We start from the raw sequence: 10,653 nt of genomic DNA, 5'->3' as shown, positions 1-10,653 counted from the left end.
GGCCGGCCTCCTCCTCCTCCATCCTTTATATACTGAGGGCAGGGGGCACCCCATAGACACACAAGTTGATCTTGAGATCGTTCCTTAGCCGTGTGCGGTGCCCCCTGCCACCATATTCCACCTCGGTCATATCGTTGTAGTGCTTAGGCGAAGCCCTGCGTCGGTAGAACATCAAGATCGTCACCACGCCGTCGTGCTGACGGAACTCTTCCTCGACGCTTTGCTGGATCGGAGCCCGAGGATCGTCATCGAGCTGAACGTGTGCTAAGAACTCGGAGGTGCCGGAGTAACGGTGCTTGGATCGGTCGGATCGGGAAGAAGACGTACGACTACTTCCTCCTACGTTGTGTCAACGCTTCCGTTGCGATCTACAAGGGTACGTAGATCATACTCTCCCCTCGTTGCTATGCATCACCATGATCTTGCGTGTGCGTAGGAAATTTTTTGAAATTACTACGTTCCCCAACAGTGGCATCCGAGCCTAGGTTTTATGGTTTGATGTTATATGCACGAGTAGAACACAAGTGAGTTGTGGGCGATATAAGTCATACTGCCTACCAGCATGTCATACTTTGGTTCGGCGGTATTGTTGGATGAAGCGGCCCGGACCGACATTACGCGTACGCTTACGCGAGACCGGTTCTCCCGACGTGCTTTGCACAAAGGTGGCTTGCGGGTGACTGTTTCTCCAACTTTAGTTGAACCAAGTGTGGCTACGCCCGGTCCTTGCGAAGGTTAAAACGGAGTCTATTTGACAAACTATCGTTGTGGTTTTGATGCGTAGGTGAGATTGGTTCTTACTTAAGCCCGTAGCAGCCACGTAAAACTTGCAACAACAAAGTAGAGGACGTCTAACTTGTTTTTGCAGGGCATGTTGTGATGTGATATGGTCAAAACGTGATGAGATATAAGTTGTTGTATGAGATGATCATGTTTTGTTGAAGTTATCGGCAACTGGCAAAAGCCTTATGGTTGTCTCTTTGTTGCATAAGATGCAAGCGTCCAATAATTGCTTTACTTTATCGCTATGCGATAGCAATAGTTGCAAGAGCAATTGTTGGCGAGACGACCACGTGACGACACATTGATATAGATCAATATGATGGAGATCATGGTGTCATGTTGGTGATGATATATATCATGACAGTACTTTGGAGATGGAGATCAAAGAAGCAAGATGATGATGGCCATATCATGTCACATATATTGATTGCATGTGATGTTTATCTTTTATGCATCTTATCTTGCTTTGATTGACGGTAGCATTATAAGATGATCTCTCACAAAATTATCAAGAAGTGTTCTCCCTGAGTATGCACCGTTGCGAAAGTTCTTCGTGCTGAGACACCACGTGATGATCGGGCGTGATAGGTTCTACGTTCAAATACAACGGGTGCAAAACAGTTGCACACGCGGAATACTCAGGTTATACTTGACGAGCCAAGCATATACAGGTATGGCCTCGGAACACGGAGACCGAAAGGTCGAGCATGAATCATATAGTAGATATGATCAACATAACGATGTTCACCATTGAAAACTACTCCATCTCACGTGATGATCGGTTATGGTTTAGTTGATTTGGATCACGTGATCACTTAGAGGATTAGAGGGATGTCTATCTAAGTGGGAGTTCTTAAGTAATCTGATTAATTGAACTTAAATTTATCATGAACTTAGTCCTGGTAGTATTTTGCAAATTATGTTGTAGATCAATAGCTTGCGTTGTTGCTTTCATATGTTTATTTTGATATGTTCCTAGAGAAAAATTGTGTTGAAAGATGTTTGTAGCAATGATGCGGACTGGATCCGTGATCTGAGGTTTATCCTCATTGATGCACAGAAGAATTATGTCCTTGATGCACCGCTAGGTGACAGACCTATTGCAGGAGTAGATGCAGACGTTATGAACGTTTGGCTAGCTCAATATGATGACTACTTGATAGTTTAGTGCACCATGCTTAACGGCTTAGAATCGGGACTTCGAAGACGTTTTGAACGTCATGGACCATATGAGATGTTCCAGGAATTGAAGTTAATATTTCAAGCAAATACCCGAGTTGAGAGATATGAAGTCTCCAACAAGTTCTATAGCTAAAAGATGGAGGAGAATCGCTCAACTAGTGAGCATGTGCCCAGATTGTCTGAGTACTACAATCGCTTGAATCAAGTGGGAGTTAATCTTCCAGATAAGATAGTGATTGACAGAATTCTCTAGTCACCATCACCAAGTTAGTATAACTTCGTGATGAACTATGATATGCAAGGGATAACGGAAACAATTCCCAAGCTCTTCGTAATGCGGAAATTGACGAAGGTAGAAATCGAGAAAAACATCAAGTGTTGATGGTAGACAAGACCACTAGTTTCAAGAAAAGGGCAGAGGGAAGAAGGGGAACTTCAAGAAGAACAGCAAGCAAGTTGCTGCTCAAGTGAAGAAGCCCAAGTCTGGTCCTAAGCCTGAGACTAAGTGTTTCTACTGCAAAGGGACTGGTCACTGGAAGCGGAACTACCCCAAGTGATTGGCAGATAAGAAGGATGGCAAAGTGAACATAAGTATATTTGATATACATGTTATTGATGTGTACTTTACTAGTGTTTATAGCAACCCCTCAGTATTTGATACTAGTTCAGTTGCTAAGATTAGTAACTCGAAACGGGAGTTGCAGAATGAACAGAGACTAGTTAAGGGTAAAGTGACGATGTGTGTTGGAAGTGGTTCCAAGATTGATATGATCATCATCGCACACTCCCTATACTTTCGGGATTAGTGTTGAACCTGAATAAGTGTTATTTGGTGTTTGCGTTGAGCATGGATATGATTTGATCATGTTTATTGTAATACGGTTATTCATTTAAGTAAAAGAATAAATTGTTGTTCTGGTTACATGAATAAAACCTTATATGGTTACACACCCAATGAAAGTAGTTCATTGGATCTCGATCATAGTGATATACATAATCATAATATTGAAACCAAAAGATGCAAAGTTAATAATGATAGTGCAACTTATTTGTAGCACTGCTGTTTAGGTCATATTGGTGTAAAGCGCATGAAGAAACTCCATGCTGATGGGCTTTTGGAATCACTTGATTATGAATCACTTGATGCTTGCGAACCATGCCTTATGGGCAAGATGACTAAAACGCCGTTCTCCGGAACAATGAAGCAAGCAACAGATTTGTTGGAAATCATACATACTGATGTATGTGGTCCGATGAATATTAAGGCTTGCAGCAAGTATCATTATTTTCTGACCTTCACAGATGATTTGAGCAGATATGGGGATATCTACTTGATGAAACATAAGTCTGAAACATTTGAACAGTTCAAAGAATTTCAGAGTGAAGTGGAAAATCATCGTAACAAGAAAATAAAGTTTCTATGATCTGATCGTGGAGAAGAGTATTTGAGTTACGAGTTTGGCCTTCAGTAAAAACAATGTGAAATAGTTTCACTACTCATGCCACCTGGAACACCACAATGTAATGGTGTGTCCGAACGTCATAACCGTACTTTATTGGATATAGTGCAATCTATGATGTATCTTACTGATCCACCACTATCGTTTTGGGGTTATGCATTAGAGACATCTGCATTCACGTTAAATAGGGCACCATCTAAATCCGTTGAGACGACACCGTGTTAACTATGGTTTGGCAAGAAACCTAAGCTGTCGTTTCTTACAGTTTGGGGTTGCGATGCTTATATGAAAAAGTTTCATCCTGATAAGCTCAAACTCAAATCGGAGAAGTGCGTCTTCATAGGATATCCAAAGGAAACTATTGGATACACCTTCTATCACAGATCCGAAGGCAAGACTTTTGTTGCTAAAATTCGGAAACTTTCTGGAGAAGGAGTTTCTCTCGAAAGAAGTGAGTGGGAGGAAAGTAGAAAACTTGATAAGGTAATTGTACCTTCTCCCTTATTGGAAAGTAGTACATCACAGAAAACTGTTTCTGTGACACCTACACCAGTTAGTGAGGAAGCTAATGATGATGATCATGAAACTTCAGAACAAGATACTACTGAACCTCGTAGATCAACCAGAGTAAGATCCGCGCCAGAGTGGTACGGTAATCCTTTTCTGGAAGTCATGCTACTAGATCATGATGAACCTACGAACTATGAGGAAGCGATGATGAGCCCAGATTCCGCAAAGTGGCTTGAAGCCATGAAATCTGAGATGGGATCCATGTATGAGAACAAAGTATGGACTTTGGTTGACTTGCTCGATGATCGGCAAGCAATTGAGAATAAATGGATCTTCAAGAGGAAGACGGACGATGATAGTAGTGTTACTATCTACAAAGCTAGAATTGTCGCAAAAGGTTTTCGACAAGTTCAAGGTGTTGACTACGATGAGTTTTTCTCACTCATATCTATGCTTAAGTCTGTCCGAATCATGTTAGCAATTGCCGCATTTTATGAAATCTGGCAAATGGATAAACAAAACTGCATTCCTTAATGGATTTACTAAAGAAGAGTTGTATACGATGCAACTAGAAGGTTTTGTCGATCCTAAAGGTGTTAACTAAATATGCAAGCTCCAGCGATCCATCTATGGACTGGTGCAAGAATCTCGGAGTTGGAATATACGCTTTGATAAGTTGATCAAAGCATATAGTTTTATACAGACTTGCGGTGAAGCCTGTATTTACAAGAAAGTGAGTGGGAGCACTACAACATTTCTGATAAGTATATGTGAATGACATATTGTTGATCGGAAATAATGTAGAATTATTCTGTAAAGCATAAAGGAGTGTTTGAAAGGAGTTTTTCAAAGAAATACCTCGGTGAAGCTGCTTACATATTGAGCTTCAAGATCTATAGAGATAGATCAAGACGCTTGGTAAGTTTTTTCAATGAGTACATACCTTGACAAGATTTTGAAGTAGTTCAAAATGAACAGTCAAAGAAAGAGTTCTTGCCTGTGTTACAAGGTGTGAAGTTGAGTAAGACTCAAAGCCCGACCACGGCAGAAAATAGAAAGAGAATGAAAGTCATTCCCTATGCCTCAGTCATAGGTTCTATAAAGTATGCTATGCTGTATACCAGCTCTATTGTATGCCCTACCACTGAGTTTGGCAAGGGAGTACAATAGTGATCTAGGAGTAGATCACTGGACAACGGTCAAAATTGTCCTTAATGGAATAAGGATATGTTTCTCGATTATGGAAGTGAAAAAAAAGGTTCGTCGTAAAGGGTTACGCCGATGCAAGTTTGACACTAATCTAGATGACTCTAAGTCTCAGTGGATACATATTGAAAGTGGGAGCAATTATCTAGAGTAGCTCCATGCAGAGCATTGTTGACATAGAAATTTGTAAAATACATGTGGATTTGAATATGGCAGACCCGTTGACTAAGATTCTCTCACAAGCAAAACATGATCACACCTTAGTACTCTTTGGGTGTTAATCACATAGCGATGTGAACTAGATTACTGAATCTAGTAAACCCTTTGGGTGTTGGTCACAATGGCGATGTGAACTATGGGTGTTAATCACATGATGATGTGAACTATCGATGTTAATCACATGGTGATGTGATCTAGATTATTGACTCTAGTGCAAGTGGGAGACTGAAGGAAATATGCCCTAGAGGCAATAATAAAGTTATTATTTATTTCCTTATATTCATGATAAATGTTTATTATTCATGCTAGAATTGTATTAACCGGAAACATAATACATGTGTGAATACATAGACAAACAGAGTGTCACTAGTATGCCTCTACTTGACTAGCTCGTTAATCAAAGATGGTTATGTTTCCTAACCATGAACAAAGTGTTGTTATTTGATTAACGAGGTCACATCATTAGTTGAATGATCTGATTGACATGACCCATTCCATTAGCTTAGCACCCGATCGTTTAGTATGTTGCTATTGCTTTCTTCATGACTTATACATGTTCCTATGACTATGAGATTATGCAACTCCCGTTTGCCGGAGGAACACTTTGGGTGCTACCAAACGTCACAACGTAACTGGGTTTATAAAGGAGCATTACAGGTGTCTCCAAAGGTAGATGTTGGGTTGGCGTATTTCGAGATTAGGATTTGTCACTCCGATTGTCGGAGAGGTATCTCTGGGCCCTCTCGGTAATGCACATCACATAAGCCTTGCAAGCATTGCAACTAATGAGTTAGTTGCGAGATGATGTATTACGGAACGAGTAAAGAGACTTGCCGGTAACGAGATTGAACTAGGTATTGGATACCGACGATCGAATCTCGGGCAAGTAACATACCGATGACAAAGGGAACAACGTATGTTGTTATGCGGTCTGACCGATAAAGATCTTTGTAGAACATGTAGGAGCCAATATGGGCATCCAGGTCCCGCTATTGGTTATTGACCAGAGACGTGTCTCGGTCATGTCTACATTGTTCTCGAACCGTAGGGTCCGCACGCTTAAGGTTTCGATGACAGTTATATTATGAGTTTATGAGTTTTGATGTACCGAAGGAGTTCGGAGTCCCGGATGAGATCGGGGACAAGACGAGGAGTCTCGAAATGGTCGAGACGTAAAGATCGATATATTGGACGACTATATTCGGACATCGGAAAGGTTCCGAGTGATTCGGGTATTTTTCGGAGTACCGGGTAGTTACGGGAGAAGTAATGAGCCTTGATGGGCTTTAGTGGGAAGAGGAAAAGGCTGCTGCACCCCCCCTCCCCTCTAGTCCGAATTGGACTAGGGAAAAGGGGGCCGGCCACCTTTCCTACTCCTCCACTTCCTTCTCCCTTCCTCCCCTCTTGATGGACTCCTACTAGGACTTGGAGTCCTAGTAGGACTCCCATCCTGGCCGCACCAATGGCCTTGGCCGGTCTCCTCCTCCTCCATCCTTTATATACTGAGGCAAGGGGCACCCCATAGACACACAATTGATCATTGAGATCGTTCCTTAGCCGTGTGCGGTGCCCCCTGCCACCATATTCCACCTCGGTCATATCGTTGTAGTGCTTAGGCGAAGCCCTGCGTCGGTAGAACATCAAGATCGTCATCACGCCGTCGTGCTGACGGAACTCTTCCTCGACGCTTTGCTGGATCGGAGCCCGAGGATCGTCATCGAGCTGAACGTGTGCTAAGAACTCGGAGGTGCCGGAGTAACGGTGCTTGGATCGGTCGGATCGGGAAGAAGACGTACGACTACTTCCTCCTCGTTGTGTCAACGCTTCCGTTGCGATCTACAAGGGTACGTAGATCATACTCTCCCCTCATTGCTATGCATCACCATGATCTTGCGTGTGCGTAGGAAAATTTTTGAAATTACTACGTTCCCCAACAAGATCTTGGTGACACGTAGGAAAATTTTGAATTTCTGCTACATTCCCCAACAGTGGTATCAGAGCTAGGTCTATGCGTAGTTACTATGCACGAGTAGAACACAAAGTAGTTGTGGGTGTTGATTTTGTTCAATAAGCTTACCGTTACTAGTCCAATCTTGATTCGGCGGTATTGTGGGATGAAGCGGCCCGGACCAACCTTACACATATGCTTACGTGAGACCGGTTTCACCGACAAACATGCACTAGATGCATAAGGTGGCTGGCGGGTGTCTGTCTCTCCCACTTTAGTCGGATCGGATTCGATGAAAAGGGTCCTTATGAAGGGTAAATAGCAATTGGCATATCACGTTGTGGTCTTTGCGTAGGTAAGAAACGTTCTTGCTAGAAACCCATAGCAGCCACGTAAAACATGCAAACAACAATTAGAGGACGTCTAACTTGTTTTTGCAGGGTATGCTATGTGATGTGATATGGCCAAAGGATGTGATGAATGATATATGTGATGTATGAGATTGATCATGTTCTTGTAATAGGAATCACGACTTGCATGTCAATGAATATGACAACCGGCAGGAGCCATAGGAGTTGTCTTTATTTATTTATGACCTGCGTGTCAACTTAAACGTCATGTAATTACTTCACTTTATTGCTAACCGTTAGCTGTAGAAGTAGAAGTAATAGTTGGCGAGACAACTTCATGAAGATACGATGATGGAGATCATGATGATGGAGATCATGGTGTCATGCCGGTGACGATGATGATCATGGAGCCCCGAAGATGGAGATCAAAAGGAGCAAAGTGATATTGGCCATATCATGTCACTATTTGATTGCATGTGATGTTATCATGTTTATACATCTTATTTTCTTAGAACGACGGTAGTAAATAAGATGATCCCTCATTAAAATTTCAAGAATGTGTTCTCCCCTAACTGTGCACCGTTGCTAAAGTTCGTCGTTTCGAAGCACCACGTGATGATCGGGTGTGATAGATCCTTACGTTCACATACAACGGGTGTAAGACAGTTTTACACATGCAAAACACTTAGGGTTAACTTGACGAGCCTAGCATGTACAGACATGGCCTCGGAACACAAGAGACCGAAAGGTCGAGCATGAGTCGTATGGTAGATACGATCAACATGAAGATGTTCACCGATGATGACTAGTCCGTCTCACGTGATGATCGGACACGGCCTAGTTGACTCGGATCATGTAATCACTTAGATGATTAGAGGGATGTCTATCTGAGTGGGAGTTCATAAGATGAACTTAATTATCCTGAACATAGTCAAAAGGTCTTCGCAAATTATGTCGTAGCTCGCGCTTCAGTTCTACTGTTTAGATATGTTCCTAGAGAAAATTTAGTTGAAAGTTGATAGTAGCAATTTTGCGGACTAGGTCCGTAAACCGAGGATTGTCCTCATTGCTTCATAGAAGGCTTATGTCCTTAATGCACCGCTCAGTGTGCTGAACCTCGAACGTCGTCTGTGGATGTTGCGAACATCTGACATACACGTTTTGATAACTACGTGATAGTTCAGTTAAACGGTTTAGAGTTGAGGCACCGAAGACGGTTTTTGAAACGTCGTGAAACATATGAGATGTTTCGAGGGCTGAAATTGGAATTTCAGGCTCGTGCCCACGTCAAGAGGTATAAGACCTCCGACGATTTTCTTAGCCTGCAAACTAAGGGAGAAAAGCTCAATTGTTGAGCTTGTGCTCAGATTGTCTGAGTACATCAATCATTTGAATCGAGTGGGAGTTGATCTTCCAGATGAGACAGTGATGTTTCTCCAAAGTCATTGCCACCAAGCTGCTAGAGCTTCGTGATGAACTATAATATATCAGGGACATATATGATGATCCTTGAGATATTCGCGATGTTTGACACCAAAGTAGAAATCAAGAAGGAGCATCAATTGTTGATGGTTGGTGAAACCACTAGTTTCAAGAAGGGCAAGGGAAAGAAGGGATACTTCATGAAACGGCAATTCAGCTACTGCTCTGGTGAAGAAACCCAAGGTTGAACCCAAATCCGAGACTAAGTGCTTCTGTAATAAGGGGAACAGCCACTGGAGCAGAATTACCCTAGATACTTGGTAGATTAGAAGGCTGGCAAGGTCGATAGAAGTATATTGGATATACATTGTGTTGATGTGTACTTTACTAGTACTCCTAGTAGCACCAGGGTATTAGATACCGGTTCGGTTACTAAGTGTTAGTAACTCGAAATAAAAGCTACGGAATAAACGAAGACTAGCTAAAGGTGAGCTGACGATATGTGTTGGAAGTGTTTCCAATGTTGATATGATCAAGCATCGCACGCTCCCTCTACCATCGAGATTGGTGTTAAACCTAAATAATTGTTATTTGGTGTTTGCGTTGAGCATAGACGTGATTGGATTATGTCTATCGCAATACGGTTATTCATTTAAGGAGAATAATGGTTACTCTGTTTATTTGAATAATACCTTCAATGGTCTTACGCCTAAAATGAATGGTTTATTGAATCTCGATCGTAGTGATACACATGTTCATGCCAAAAGATATAGGATAGTAATGATAGTACCACCTACTTGTGGCACTGCCACTTAAGTCATATCGGTATAAAATGCATGAAGAAGCTCCATGTTGATGGATCTTTGGGCTCACTCGTTTTTGAAAAGTTTGAGACATGCGAACCATGTCTATTGGTGTATATGCATGAAGAAACTCCATGCAAATGGACCGTTTGAACTCACTTGATCTTGAATCACTTGAGACATGCAAATCATACCACATGGGCAAGATGACTGAAAGCCTCGTTTTCAGTAAAATGGAACTAGAAAGCAACTTGTTGGAAGTAATACATTTTGATGTATGCAGTCCAATGAGTGCTGAGGCGTGTAGTGGATATCGTTATGTTCTTACTTCACAGATGATTTGAGTAGATGTTGAGTATATTTACTTGATAAATCACGAGTCTGAATTACTGAAAGGTTCAGGTAATTTCAGGGTGAAGTTGAAAGATCGTCGTGACAAGAGGATAAAATATCTATGATATGATCATAGAGATGAATATCTGAATTACGAGTTTGGCACAGAATTAAGACATTGTGGAAATTGTTTCACAACTAATACAGCCTAGAACACCATAGTGTGATGGTGTGTCCGAACATCATAACTGCACCCTATTGGATATGATGCATACCATGATGTCTCTTATCGAATTACCACGGTAGTTTATGGGTTAGGCATTAGAGACAACCACATTCACTTTAAATAGGGCACCACGTAATTCCGATGAGATGACACCGTATGAACTATGGTTTAGAGAAACCTAAGCTGTCATTTCTTAAAAGTTTGGGGCTGC

This window comes from Triticum urartu, chromosome 2, assembly GCF_003073215.2.
Source record: "Triticum urartu cultivar G1812 chromosome 2, Tu2.1, whole genome shotgun sequence".
NCBI classification, from domain to species: Eukaryota; Viridiplantae; Streptophyta; class Magnoliopsida; order Poales; family Poaceae; genus Triticum; species Triticum urartu.
This window is presented reverse-complemented; position numbering follows the sequence as displayed.